The following is a 13693-nucleotide window of genomic DNA, read 5'->3' on the forward strand; positions in this document are numbered from 1 at the left end:
CCAACATCACAACAAGATGATATTTTAAGCTCCTTTCATAACGTTAGCTGAATCTGCACTGGTTTGAGTGGGCCGCCTCCAGTTTCCCCTTTGTTTTGCTGCCTTTAAATAAAACCCAATGGTCAATGGTAGCACTGGCTAACTGGCTCGATGACTCCTCTCTGTGCCAATCACAACAGACTTGGCCAGCTGACCAATCAGCGCAGAGTAGGCTTATGAAAGGGAGGGGTTTGCTCCGAACTTGCTCGGAATGATTAATTTCCTAGTCATTGGAAAATTACTGTATTATTAAGTGTATATTCTGAGAAAATTACAATGTTTTCTGACCTTACATGCTTTTAAACTTGTAGAGTACTCTAACACAATATTAGGACACTTTAAAATACCACTTGACCTGCTCTTTAAGATTTTTAAATCAAAACACATTTATTTTGTAAAGTAAAATGACCAGTCTGGTTTTCTGGAATATCTTTATAGACCTTAATTTTTGGAAGAGTAAATTAACACTTTTTAATACCTTTTCAATAGTGTATAGTGATATAAGTTTTTTTTGGTGGTTTAACAAGCATAGGAATATGTTTCAGCCAAGCATTATACGGGTTCACGGTTTAAGCTGGAAGACAGTGTTTAGACTAATGATTCCTGCAGTGACTCCACATGGCTATGATTGAAGGCCATAATGTGTATACAACACACAGAGGGCTATATATCAGAGTGGAGAGCCATTCACTAGAAAAGGGTAATTACCCCAGTCTGTGCACCCTGGTCCTCTGCTCTTACAGCCAGACTTCATTCACTACTCTTGACCTGAAATCCACTTTGCATGCAGAGGGAACCAAACAGAGATGAGGAAGCATGTTTTGCAGAGCTTTTCTCTCTATTCTGTGAAGTACCTAACTTGCCCTGATCCACTTGAGTGGTAAATGTGTCATTATCCCAAGAGGGGACACCCATCTAAGCTGTCATTGTGCAGCTGGGGTTGAGTGGATGAAGCCAAATGTTGTCGACCCTGTGTCGTGGTCGCTTCAGGACTGCAGGGCTAAGCTGATAAGAACACTGGAGCATCGTAGTCCCGTTAAACGAGCGACCGAGCAAGTGATGACAGGGTGAGTGGCATTAAATGCGACTCTTCTCTAAACAATCTGTTTAAAAGAGAGGCTTCGTTCTGGTTCTCCAGTTGATTAAAGATGAGATCTGCGATGAGGCAAAGCATCTGGTAACACAACTGAACATTCAGGGAAGCGGTGACTAATGAGCTGCCTTTCCCTCAGTGTCTGACTTCCATATTGCACCAACCCCTTTCCATTATGTATGCATGACAAAGAATGAGTCAGAGTTGGGTTTTAATACACATCTGTGGATCTAAGATTTGAAAAATAACAAGAGTAGTTTTGGCAAACTAAACTGCTGCTCTGTGTCTAGACAACCTAATGCAGAGATGAAGCGTAATTAGCAGTTAATTCAAAGTGCTACAGTGTTCTACATTAAACTCGGTGTTGTTTTAGTTTCATTTATATGCTTTTAATGTATTTATTAATATTCTGTATTGCCTTTTTTTGTGTGTGTGTTTTGTATTTTTTTATATATATATTTAAGTATTTATTTTTAGATATCATTTAGAATTTCAGTCGGCTTTCAGGTCCCATCATAGCACAGAAACTGCACTTGTTAAAATTACAAATTACTTGCTTCTTGCATCAGACCAAGTCTGCATCTCATTGCTAATTTAACTGATCTTAGTGCTGTGTTCAACACCATAGATCATGACATACTCATAGATCGATTACAAAACTATATGGGTATTCAAGGGAAGTTTTTGAGATGATTTATTTAAACAGGGAGTCATCTTAATTACCACCAGTAAAGTATGGAGTGCCACAAGGATCTGTCCTAGGTCCTCTGCTATTTTCAATATACATGTTGCTTCGTAATATTATTAGAAAATACGGGATTAGTTTCCACTATTATACTGATGATACTCAAAAATATATCTCAACAAGACCAGATTAAACTTCTAAATAATCTAAGCTAGCAGAGAGTGCTAAAAATATAAAAGGATGACTGATGATTTTTTTTACTATTTGAAACTAAACAGATATACTGTTACATCCTCTATACAGTCAAAAATCTGGGTTTTATATTAGAGAGCAACTTGTCTTTTGAAAATCATATTTCCCATGTTACAAAAACAGCATTCTTCCATATTGGAAACATTGGCAAGCTACGAAACACGTTACTTCTCTCTGATGCAGAAAAGCTAGTTCATGCATTCATGACCTCTAGACTGGACTATTGTAATGCACTGCTAGGTGGTTGTCATGCATCCTCAATAAACAAACAACAGGTAGTCCAAAATGCAGCTGCTAGAGTCCTTAGAAGGTCAAGAAATTTTGGTTGTACCTAGGATAGCAAAGTCCACTAAAGGAAGGAAGCTTTGTCGAATTTGGCTCCCAATCTCTGAAATAGCCTTCCTGATAACGTTCAGGGTTCAGACAAACTCTCTTTGGCCAAGCATTCAAATAAGGCCTCTTATAATCTTGTACTGCAGTTATATCTAAACAAAAACACATGACTTGGGCTAAACAAATCAAGTTTGCTTGTTTGAAACAGCAGCTATGCTAATTACAGTGTGTCTCTATTTGTTTCTCTGTTTCTGCCATGGGATTGACATCCTGTGGTAACTAGGATTTACACAAGCTTCAGTCTGGATCCAGAACACCTGAGAAGAGATGATGCCAACCCCTCAGAGAACCTCAGATGATGCCAACCCTGAAAAAAAAAAGACAGAACTACCAAATTTTGTTATAAGTTTGATTGCAACATATAATAATTGCTTACAAGTTACAACTGTTACAAGTGTTCATAGTCTGTTTGATTGTCTTTAATAGATTTTATCCGTACATTTCTGCCATATGTACATTTTCAACATGAAATGGAAAGTGACCCTATTTACTATTTAATACACATTCCAGGGCTTACTATAGTGCAAAATAATACATGAAATGTCATTTTTGGTTGGCATCACTTATGTAGATAAAACAATGTGACATTTCATAAGAAAATGTTTAAAATTTAATTTTAAATCTGAGATGATAACTGTTTTAAAGCACAACCTTTCCTACCAAATGTCTGAGTGGTTTGTCATTTCCACTGATTCCTCCTAATAGAATCAACTGTGCCCAATGCAGTATCCGAATCCTTTAATACTATTTTGTATCTTTTACATAATTGATGTTGTCTTTGTTGTACTTGACAAAAAAAAGTACTGATGTCAGAACCAGTCAGCACTGAAATTTATAAATGTGCCGATGCCAGCATTTCCCACTAGCATTTTGCACGCTGTTGAGTGGATTTCTTAAACAGCTCTGATTGGCCATTGTGTTTACACTCTCAACAGATATATATCTATAGCCATATCTATCAGTGGATACGTCTATGAGCAGATATATTAGGGATCCGCTGATAGACATGACTTTCAAACGCTCCCATGTGCAAGCGCTCGGTAACGAGCATGAAACAGTGATCATTGTAGCCAATCACAGACATATGTGTTGAGAGTGTAGATACAATGCCAATCAGAGCTGTCAAAGAATGCGCTCAACAGCATTCAAAATGCTGGCAGAAAATGATGGCATCAGCACATTTTTTTAATTTTAGTGCCAACTGGTTCCGACATCAGTACTTTTGACAATACTACTATTTAGAAAAAAATATTTATACACATATTAAAACAGTACACATTTATACACACAATACAACAGTTTCTTGAGCACCAAATCAACATATAACAATGATTCCTGAAGGATCCTGTGAAGACTGAAATTTGTAAGGTACATTAAAATAGTTAAATGATTATTTTTAACTGTATAAAGTATTTTATATCAATTAAAAGCAAAAGTGTACCCCAGACTTTTGAAAATGAATATATATATAAATTACAAGAGACCTGCGGAGTGGTAAAAGCTGTAGTAAAGTCACAAGTCAGCACAATCATTACTCTAGAGAAAGTATGTGATCTGCATATTAAAGAATGTGATCTGCATACCTAAATATGGAGAAGAGGGATAGGGCTGAAACCTTCTGCTGTAACCTTCTGCTTCCCCTACTGAATACTGATTCATTCATCCCTTCCACATGTTGAGTAAATCCCACAGTCCCTCACAAGGCCATCCTCCTTGAACTCTAATCTCAGAACATCTCTCATCAACAATGCTGACTGACATGATTAAAAAGGAGCCAGGACAATCCAGCCTTCCGCTAGGGATCTCCATTTCTCCATGGCCTCTGCCAATCACACAGGTATCTTCCATCCTGCTTTGTGAAGAGCTTTGCCTGGGCGGCCAATTAGACCGCTTCAGCCGTCACCTTTGTGGTGTGTTAAGCACCCCGTGGGCATTACAGATTCTGTCTGTAGAGCCTGTGTATGGTAATGAGGAGAGTTAAAGAGATAGTCTTCTGGAAGCCCAATATGAGAGGAACTCTGCTGTTTTTTTTTTCCTTTAGAGCTTTTAAGAGATGCTGGATATACTCGCTCAGACTGCCACTCCAAAAAGAAAATGGCCTGGGGCCCCGGCACTTCAGCCCCCATTAGCAATAAAACAAATCACAGCGGTTGCAAAGGCCTACCTGCGAAATGTGCACCATTTGTCTCCAATGAACTTCTCTCTCTGAGCTGGGAAGCTTATTTGCGGAGGTGGAATCTTTCAGAAGTGTACAGATATCTTCATGTATTGATTTGAGAGTGGCGGAGAGGAAGAGAGGTGCTGTTGAACTGATGAAGTGAGTGATCATTGGGACTAGCTGCCTGACAGCCTGGTATCAAAATATAAATAATTCAATCCCTTTTGACTTACCAAAAAAAATGTCAATGTGTATATCAATGTAATCTTCAAGGCTCTGAGGGCTCAGGGACACATCGGTGAAGGGTAGTATGGGGGAATTGATGTTTTCAGATCTGGCAAACTGGAGAAATCAGTAAAACAGGAGATGGAATAATTAAAGCCAATGTCACACATTAATTGACAAAATTTAGTAAATTTAGCAAAATTAGAAACAGGGAAATAATCTTTTGTACAATATTTTTTTTTTTTTGCTGCCCATTTCGGGGAAATATTACTCAGAAAAGTCACGAAAAGATGCTAAAGTCTGAAAAACACTACAACACTTTAAAAAAGGATTTTAAAACAATAGGCTGGTTAGAGAAATACAGTAAATCATAAACTAAATGACCGAGCATTTTTCCAAACACAGCCTTAGTCTTAATCCAACAAAAAAACATTGTATTTTCTATGAAATCTGTCAACTGAAATCTGAAGATTTTCGGCAACTAGCATCGTCTTGTCCAGATTAAATTGGGGCAAAAATCTGGGCAAAAGTTATGTAGTGAATTCCAGCCTTAACAACATTTAAATGAACACTGTTCAAACGCAAGGCCCTTGCAAGATCTGAACGGACAGAGTTTTAGATGTTACCATGCAAGATTGATGAAAAAACTCCTCAGGCATTAAACAAGACCAGCCTGTAGTTTGTTTTATGCCTTGTAAGACCTTAGGAGGTCAATTTAAAAACACATTTCTTTAATTTATCAGTCAATTGGAAGATGTGACATGCTTTAAGTCACAACAATCTTTTACGTTCACTCTTGAGTCCTCCTTAAGTGAACCCAGAAGTGGTTCATTCAAGCAAAAGCATTAGCTCATGTACAATACTTTGTTTCGTTGTCGACAGATGCATATTTGTTCATTCTGAAATACAAGTCTACTTAAACTTCAACTATGTCTCGTAGGATATATGCACGTCATTCGCTCTCATCAGAAAGTGGTAGCTGCTGTCATGGCAACGACTGCTAGGTATGAACTTGATGAGATGTGCTGCAAAAGTGGTGCACAAAAAAAGTGACTTCAAACTCCTGCAGAAGAAACAGCTCATGTGACCTCGAATGGCCTTGAAAGGAAATGTGGGGACACATCTGACAACTGACACTTCCAGGGCAACATGAAAGAGGCATTTTCGGAAGGGAGGGTGACATTCAGAATGTGCTCGACAGCCAAAACACCGAAATCCAATGTCTGTAAATAACATCTTGCTAAATTCAAATAGGACAACTCAAACTCTCAAGCGTACTGTTTTGATGTTTCATAAAATAACGATGGCAACTCTGTGCTACATGCTACATAATAATAATAATAATAATAATAATAATAATAATAAAGCTAAAAAAGCTGAAAAGGATTATATTTTGTGCAAGCCTAAAGTAAAATAGCATAGCAGCTGAAATTTTCAGCCATTAACCTTGGCTAAACTGATTTGTGCCAATAATTATTAGCTATGATTGACTGACTATGCTGGGCTGATCTGAAGGAGAGGCCTGGAAAATTCACTTAAACACTACTGACCACAGAATCAATACAAGACACAGAGAATAGACATGGATAGTCATGCTCTCTGACATTATATTCTGCTCATTGACTGACATATGGATTCTGAAATGGCCTTAGCCTCTGGAAGCTTTGAAAAGCACATGGTTTTAACATGTCATGTTTTGGAATGTTTGCTCTCGTTGCTGCCATTTATTCTGTCCACCATTACAAGTGTCACAAAATACATATTTCAAGACTTCTTTTTACTTTACAAATCAATGTTTCAACTAAAGTTCCATTTGAAAAGTATACATGTATTGAAATTATGTCCAATATGTCAAATACTGAAAAGATGATGATATAATCATATTATTGTGATTAATAAATTAAAAATAAAATAAAAAACGTGTAAAAAAAACACAGTATCACCACAGCACTACAACACAGTAAAACTATTATATGGGGGGTGTGTGTGTGTGTGTGCGCGCAATTACACTTTACAATATGAAAACATTTTATATAATTACATTTTTAGGGGGTTTTTTTGCCTGAAAAAATATAAAAATTGGAAATAAAAAAATCAGTCAACTAGATACCAAATATCAACTTGTGTATCTTCAATATTAATTAAATAAATTGCACAAATCAATCCGTTTTAATCAATACTGATAAGTTTATAGTATAATTGTGTAACAGCTGATAAATAAATAAACAATACAAAAAAACCTTGAAATCAGTTAAGATGAAATTTTAACCATCACACCATTACAATATATTAAATATGTATTAAATTTAATTTAGAGACAGAGAGAGAAAGAGAGAGAGAGAGAGAGAGAGAGAGAGAGAGAGAGTAGGTAAACTAACCAGGCATGTATCAACTTAAAATAAAAACTATAATATTATTTAATAACCAAAAACAACACATACATATTGTGAAAATATTCTAGACATTACAGAAACATGTTTGTTAGCCCAATTACTGTTCTTCAGTCATTATTATTGTACAAAACAAGTTTTCATTAGCTAGGAAAATGGGCTGAGTGTTGAGTTTGTGAAGGACTGGCCTCATGGGTGTTGCACAGATTGGCAAATGTCCTGTGAGTGGCCCTCAACACAGAAAGTGCTGAATGATGCCCTTGTCTCAATTCTGTGGAGACCGAACTCACGGATACTAACAAATTGTCACACCATGTTGGTTAACCTTCACTACATCAGAGAGTTGTGCTTCTCCGTGACCTATCAATCAAGTGATCAGGCATCCAATGAGATCATGCATCTTACTCTGTTTTTCTGTCAGGTGCATATACATATGTGCTGCCAGCCAGGCACCCAGACTCCAAACTTGTGTGGGTCTTTGTGTGCCCTTTTAATCGTGTTTGTTGTGTTGCTGGCCACATTCTGTCTACTGGGACAGAGCTTTCTGTGAAAACAAATGCAAATCAGCAGTACCAGTCCAAGAAACACTTGCCTTAGCCACCCTGAGTCATAATTACATGCTGGTGATATCACTGAACTGCAGCAAACCCACCACCAACAGCAGAAAACAGCCTGGAGAACATCACTGTACCTTTAAAGCTGTTGGCATCATTAGCTGCACTAAACAGAATTGTGAAATTAACTTTCCAAACAGGTGTCCCTTAACAAGGGGGGCTTCCATTGTTCAGGCATTGTTTGTAGTCCTGCCCCAAAAATATGCCACTCATATAGTCAGACAAAAATAAAACATCTAAAAATATATATTTTATGCATTAAATAAGGCAGAAACTCCAGTGCTGATTTTTCATTTCACCAGCCAGAAAAAAAGACGATAAAATAATCCTTCTGGAAACCCACTGAAGCATGCTTATTCCTGCAGCAGACTTTACTTAGCAGACTTTATTACATTTAAAATAAATATGGCAGTAAATAATAAATGAGATAAAGTGAATGTCTTTGATCCATTGAAATACAGCAGAACTCTGCACACTAAACATTTCACATTTTGTACAGTATATACTGCATACTACCAATACTTTTTTGGGATGTTTGACCATCTTGATATAATGACACCACCTTCACAGTTCATATATTTTGGGCTTGGTTTGTTAAGGGAGAAATCAAAAGTATAAATCCCATTTATTTTCTCAAGGTAAGAATCAGGGCAACTGATTTAACAATAACTTACAAACCTTTAGACAGACCTACTGTGAGCTATGTGGTTGTTAATCATCCATTAGTCTGCATTATTTGAAATCATTCATTCAAAAATTGTGATTAAATGTGTAATTCCTGGTCAAAAAGATAAAAAATACATGATACACAATCCATGATTCAACAAACTATCCATCAATCAAGGAATCAGCAAAGGGGGCAAAAAATCCTTTGGTGCCTGCCCACCACCATGCACTGCAAACGGTCCTAAAATCTCAAACAACTTGTGTATAAATGTGTATAAATAATTATGCATATATTGCAATAAACATAAAATATGCTGATTAATCAACATATTTAAATCAATTATATTACATTACATTATATTTTTTCATTGTTATTCATAGTGTTTCACTGCATTGTTTTTATCCAATTTTCAAGATTCCAACCTTCCAAACAAACAAGCATGTCAAATTTTCAATCATGTCAATCATGTCAGTCCTCTTTCCCTTTAGTGTTCATGAAATATGTTGTCAAATTTTTGCTTTCTGTCCTTTCGGATTAAGTTTAAGATATTTCACCATGTTTAGATTAAGTCTGCAGAATTCCACATATATTCCCCAAAATATCACTTATCTTGACCTCATACCGACCCTGAACATGATGAAGTTCTGCTGAATTTGAGTAAAGGATTTCATTAAAGACCTGTATGTACTAACAAAATAATGTGAGAAGGTTACCGGTTACTCGAGTTACTTGATGTTCGTTACAGAATCGGTTGAGTGAAAGACTCCATGACTTGCTCAAACACAAAAGACACTCACTTGTCGCCACCTATTGACGTAACAATGTAACCGACGGAGAGTCCACCCGAGCGTGTGAGTGAAGGAATGATGTGAATACAAAAGTTTCTATTTACTGAGAAGAAAAAAAATCCTATCAATAGTTTGAAGTTCACGTTATAGATGTATTTACGAGGAGGGAACATCGTTATAGTTACAAAATAAGTGTTGTGTTGACATTTCAGTATTCACCCTTTACACAACTTCTAGCAGTAATGAACATTATAGGGCTTTACGTAAGAATTTGACCCCTTTTTTTATACAAAACGTCAACATTGCGTAAGCTCACTTACTGAAAGCAAATAATGACTGAAATTAAAACAGAACCCGACTCTTTTTTTCTTTTCTTTTTTTTTCTTAAAGCACTCGCTTGCCATTATCCACCAGGGGGTGCAAAGATGACACCCATTCCACCCTCATCTTGAGCCAAAAACCCTCAACACCACCTGGCAAACCCCTCAAATACATTAAGTTATTTGAGCACCACCAAGGTGGTTTTCAAATCATCCAGTGATATTTGTAATTCTGTGTAAGAGTTGAACCAGATGCTGCAAAGTTTAAGACACACATGTTGCACAACCGGTACCTAATGCGTTATAACGCGTATCACCTAATAAAAACAGAAGCTATAAACCAGAACCGTTATATTACGGGTTTCATAAGGTCACTTTAATAGATTAAGATTCAATATTTGACTTTAAATGCCCTGTTTGGAACCACTATAGAGCATAACAGTTAAGTTCCTTCGATTACAGGCACATATTCCTCAGTCATATTCTGTATTTTATTCTCTTATATAGCCTAGCAACCCCCCCCCCCCCCCCCCCATTAATTTGGATGCATATGCAACAGTAGCCTACAACAGAATTTGTCAGTCACTCACCCGTGCTCAATTATTAATAAACTACCACAAATAATAGCTACATTATTTCAAAGGAGGATCTTATTGTTATGCAAATTATGCAGTGTTCATTGACTACCAAGTGTTGTTTTGACTAATGCAGAACATGGTGGGAATGTGCTAATTTACTTTAATATTAATTAGGGACATAAGGCTACTAAATGTCCAAAAATTGCACATAAGGATATTTAAGTTAAGCGTATTTAGCCGATCTGCATGCTGCTTCAGTAGCCTATCATCTATAATTCCCGTGCCGTGTCCACAGAATTAGAATGATGTAAATCCAAACACAGCGTTAAAGTATCGCGATCTATAGCTATTTCCCATGCCATCCAATCCATCACATGTTGAATAAACTAATGCAGAAAAGAAAGAATGATGCGATTTCGCCTTACCTGTTTTAAAGCTCGCTTTTTATGCCTCCGCTTTTCTGTACATCAAAATCAATGGAGTTATTTCTTCTGGTAGTGTTTTATTTGGCTTGATGTGAGCTTTAATGGTCAGCTGTTGTTTTATAAGCACTGCGCGCGTGCCCTATCAATTCCCGCTGTTCCCTCGTGCCCAATGCAACGCTGTTGAACACGATTAAAGAAAAAATAAAACCCTAGCGAGCGGAACGCCGTCAAAAACTACTTTCGAAGGCCACTTCATCTTAATTTTTTCTCCGTAGATATCCGTATGATACGAGTGATGCGGGGCAAACGAACGCTGTCAAGAAGGGGGAAAAAAGCCGCATCCCAGTGAGAAATAAATGAAACGGGTATCCTCTCTCATGTCATATTAAGTCAAACGATCTTCTTTTGCTCTCTTTCCTTCACTTTCCTTCTTCCTTTTTCCAGAGTAGCTCTTAATAACGCTTTTAAACGCTTGATAAGAGCTCGCTAGCTCTGTTGTCTCCTCTTCTTCAGGACCGCACTCCTCTCCTCTTCTTCAGCGCTCCTTCACACTGCTCTCTTCTCTAGACACAAGGTCTCTCTCTCCGCTCGGTGCATCTTTGAAGGTTTGATTACAAGTGACAGGAATGCAGGAGGCTGTCAAAATATAGGGATGGGAAATTAAAATATGAATGATTTGGGTTCTGATTACAATTCCTGTCATCTCGGCGATTCCATGAACGGTCCTTATATTATGAGCTAGGCTACTTTTGCGGAATAAATTTTTGAAATAATTCTTTAGAAATATCAAGGGATTTTTAATTGCGTTTACTGCCCTCAGCAGTCTGTTAGAAATAGCTACTGATGTAATGCAGAATTCAACAAAACAAATAAAAAATTGTAAAATAACTCTTTTTAAAACTTGTTTATAGGCGACATAATCCAATAATCTTTAGGCCTACTTAGGCTATACAATTACTGAACAAACAGAAATGGGGTGTCAAATGTAACAAATTTTTGTTTATATAGCCTACATAAAACTAAACAAAAGGAATACGCTGGCATGCAAATATCCACTCAACTACACCGATTTTAATAATATAATAAACATAACTCATGTTTGGACCATTTCGAGTCGGACATGACTGAAATAACAAGACTAGTAGCCGCTGCGATTGATTAAAACGTCTTTTTATTCAATAAATATCTGACCACTTTTTTGTTCGGGGAAATGGTTTTCACTCTGTTTCCGAGTCTTTAAAAAGAACCGACTCAAAATGGACTGCAATTGTTGCTATTTGGATACATTTTAAAAAAAAACGACTCACAAGAGACACTCGGAGGTCGCACTGTGGTGATCATTCACTTCAAAGAATCGACTCGTATGAGTCGTTGGTTCGGGAATCGATTTCGTTTGCAGTGGGGTTCGTTTGCTAGTGCCGCTGAATGTTGCAGGAAAACTGTACGGTGTTCCAGTAACACGTTTGATGACTGTTAACAGAACATAATGTCACTGAAATAATTAGTTTCGGATATATTGATTTTTTTTTAAGTGAATTCAATCCTGCATTAACTGGTCATCGGTTACATGCAGCACAAAACCAGCCTTCTCAGTCAAAGCAGGGTTCTCTAAGCCTACTCTCTTTCTTGCTCCATCATGTTATGTATGAGCCAAACATCCCCCGTATTTCTCATCAGGTGTAGCCTACGTAACGTGATCTGATCATTTGCATTAAACATCTCTGTTCGGTGCCAATGAGTAATTCATGAATCACATCTACCCATACTCTCCACATGGATTTCTAAACGTTTTTCAAATTTTACTCAGCCAAAGCAGAATCATGCAGATGAATAACAATTTACCAAAATGAGTCACATGGGTGTCAGTAATATGAAATTGTGGAAATTTCAGGAAACAGGTTGTCAGCATCAGCAAGCTCTCTCTCTCTCTCTCTCTCTCACACACACACACACACAGAGAGACACACACACACACACACACACCAGATGAGGGGTGCAGAAAATGAGAGCTGTTTCATTTACTCAACTGCCCAAAAAGCAAATTTGCACATTAACATGAGATCAAAGACACTCTTTCTTGTCCCATCTGTGGTTCTCAGTACAATTACTGTACCTCTTGAAATGGTTAAATAGTGTGCACTAGACTCAAATAAATACTAATCTTACTCTCACATGCGCTGCAGAAATGATCAATCATTGTCAATAACAGCAAATGACACAACTATACAGACCCTGCAAGTTTTAGCAGACAACAATAACGAGGCTTCTCATTCATCCCACCACCCTTAATGATGTATTTAAAATTTAATGCATTTTCTAAACCTCGAGTCAGTGAGCAGTGCAGGTGTTCAATAGCTTGTGTGTCAGCATCCCTGTAGAACTGCCCATGAATCAGCAAGGCTGTAGCGCTGCTAAGTGAGGACAAATCTCCACAGACCGAAAGCTAGATTTAGGCTAAATGGACATATAATTGTAGTTAGGAGATACACATCTGTGGTTCTGAGCAAAGAGAGGCACAACAAATCTGCCTTTTATGATTTAGCTTCAATGAAGACCTAGTTCTTACAGAGCCCTTTACTAGCTAGATCTAATCCACGTTTTCTTGACATTTGGTCCCACAGTCGATTTACGCTGCTGGATAATAAGAATAGATGTCAAGCTATGTGACCTTTTCCCTCAAACACACACCAGTCACGCAACCTGTCATTCCAGCAGAGCTGTAGACTTTGAACTCCCAGAGAACGGGAGAGGAAATAATATATAAATGTAATTTATAGGTTTATACTTTGAGATCTATATATATTTTTTCAAATAACCTGAAATATTAACTCACAAAGATGAAGATGGTATTTGTAAAAAAAAATTAAAACATGCCTAAGTATGTATGTATATCATTTAGCTAATAGATCCGAACAAAATAATTAATTTCAAGTCACTGTCCCATTGGCAGAATTTGAACAAGTTTTAAAAAATGCAACATTTCATAGCCATTTTTTTGTTTAATAAATATTTTGCATTAAATTATGCTTTCAGCTACCAGATAGCTGTGTTACTTTCATTTAAATC

At 37.1% G+C, this 13693-nt stretch overlaps 1 protein-coding gene across 1 annotated transcript in view; it reads right to left on the reverse strand.

Moving 5' to 3' along the window:
• LOC128029228 (glutamate receptor ionotropic, kainate 4) overlaps positions 1 to 11204 on the reverse strand; it is a 307696-nt gene extending 296492 nt beyond the window's left edge. The window contains exon 1 of the mRNA XM_052616871.1: positions 10628 to 11204. The gene's annotated coding sequence lies outside the window, so the exon portion shown is untranslated. The remainder of the gene's footprint in view (positions 1 to 10627) is intronic.
• Between the last annotated feature and the right edge of the window lie 2489 nt (positions 11205 to 13693).

Source organism: Carassius gibelio, chromosome A15 (genome assembly GCF_023724105.1).
Source record: "Carassius gibelio isolate Cgi1373 ecotype wild population from Czech Republic chromosome A15, carGib1.2-hapl.c, whole genome shotgun sequence".
NCBI classification, from domain to species: Eukaryota; Metazoa; Chordata; class Actinopteri; order Cypriniformes; family Cyprinidae; genus Carassius; species Carassius gibelio.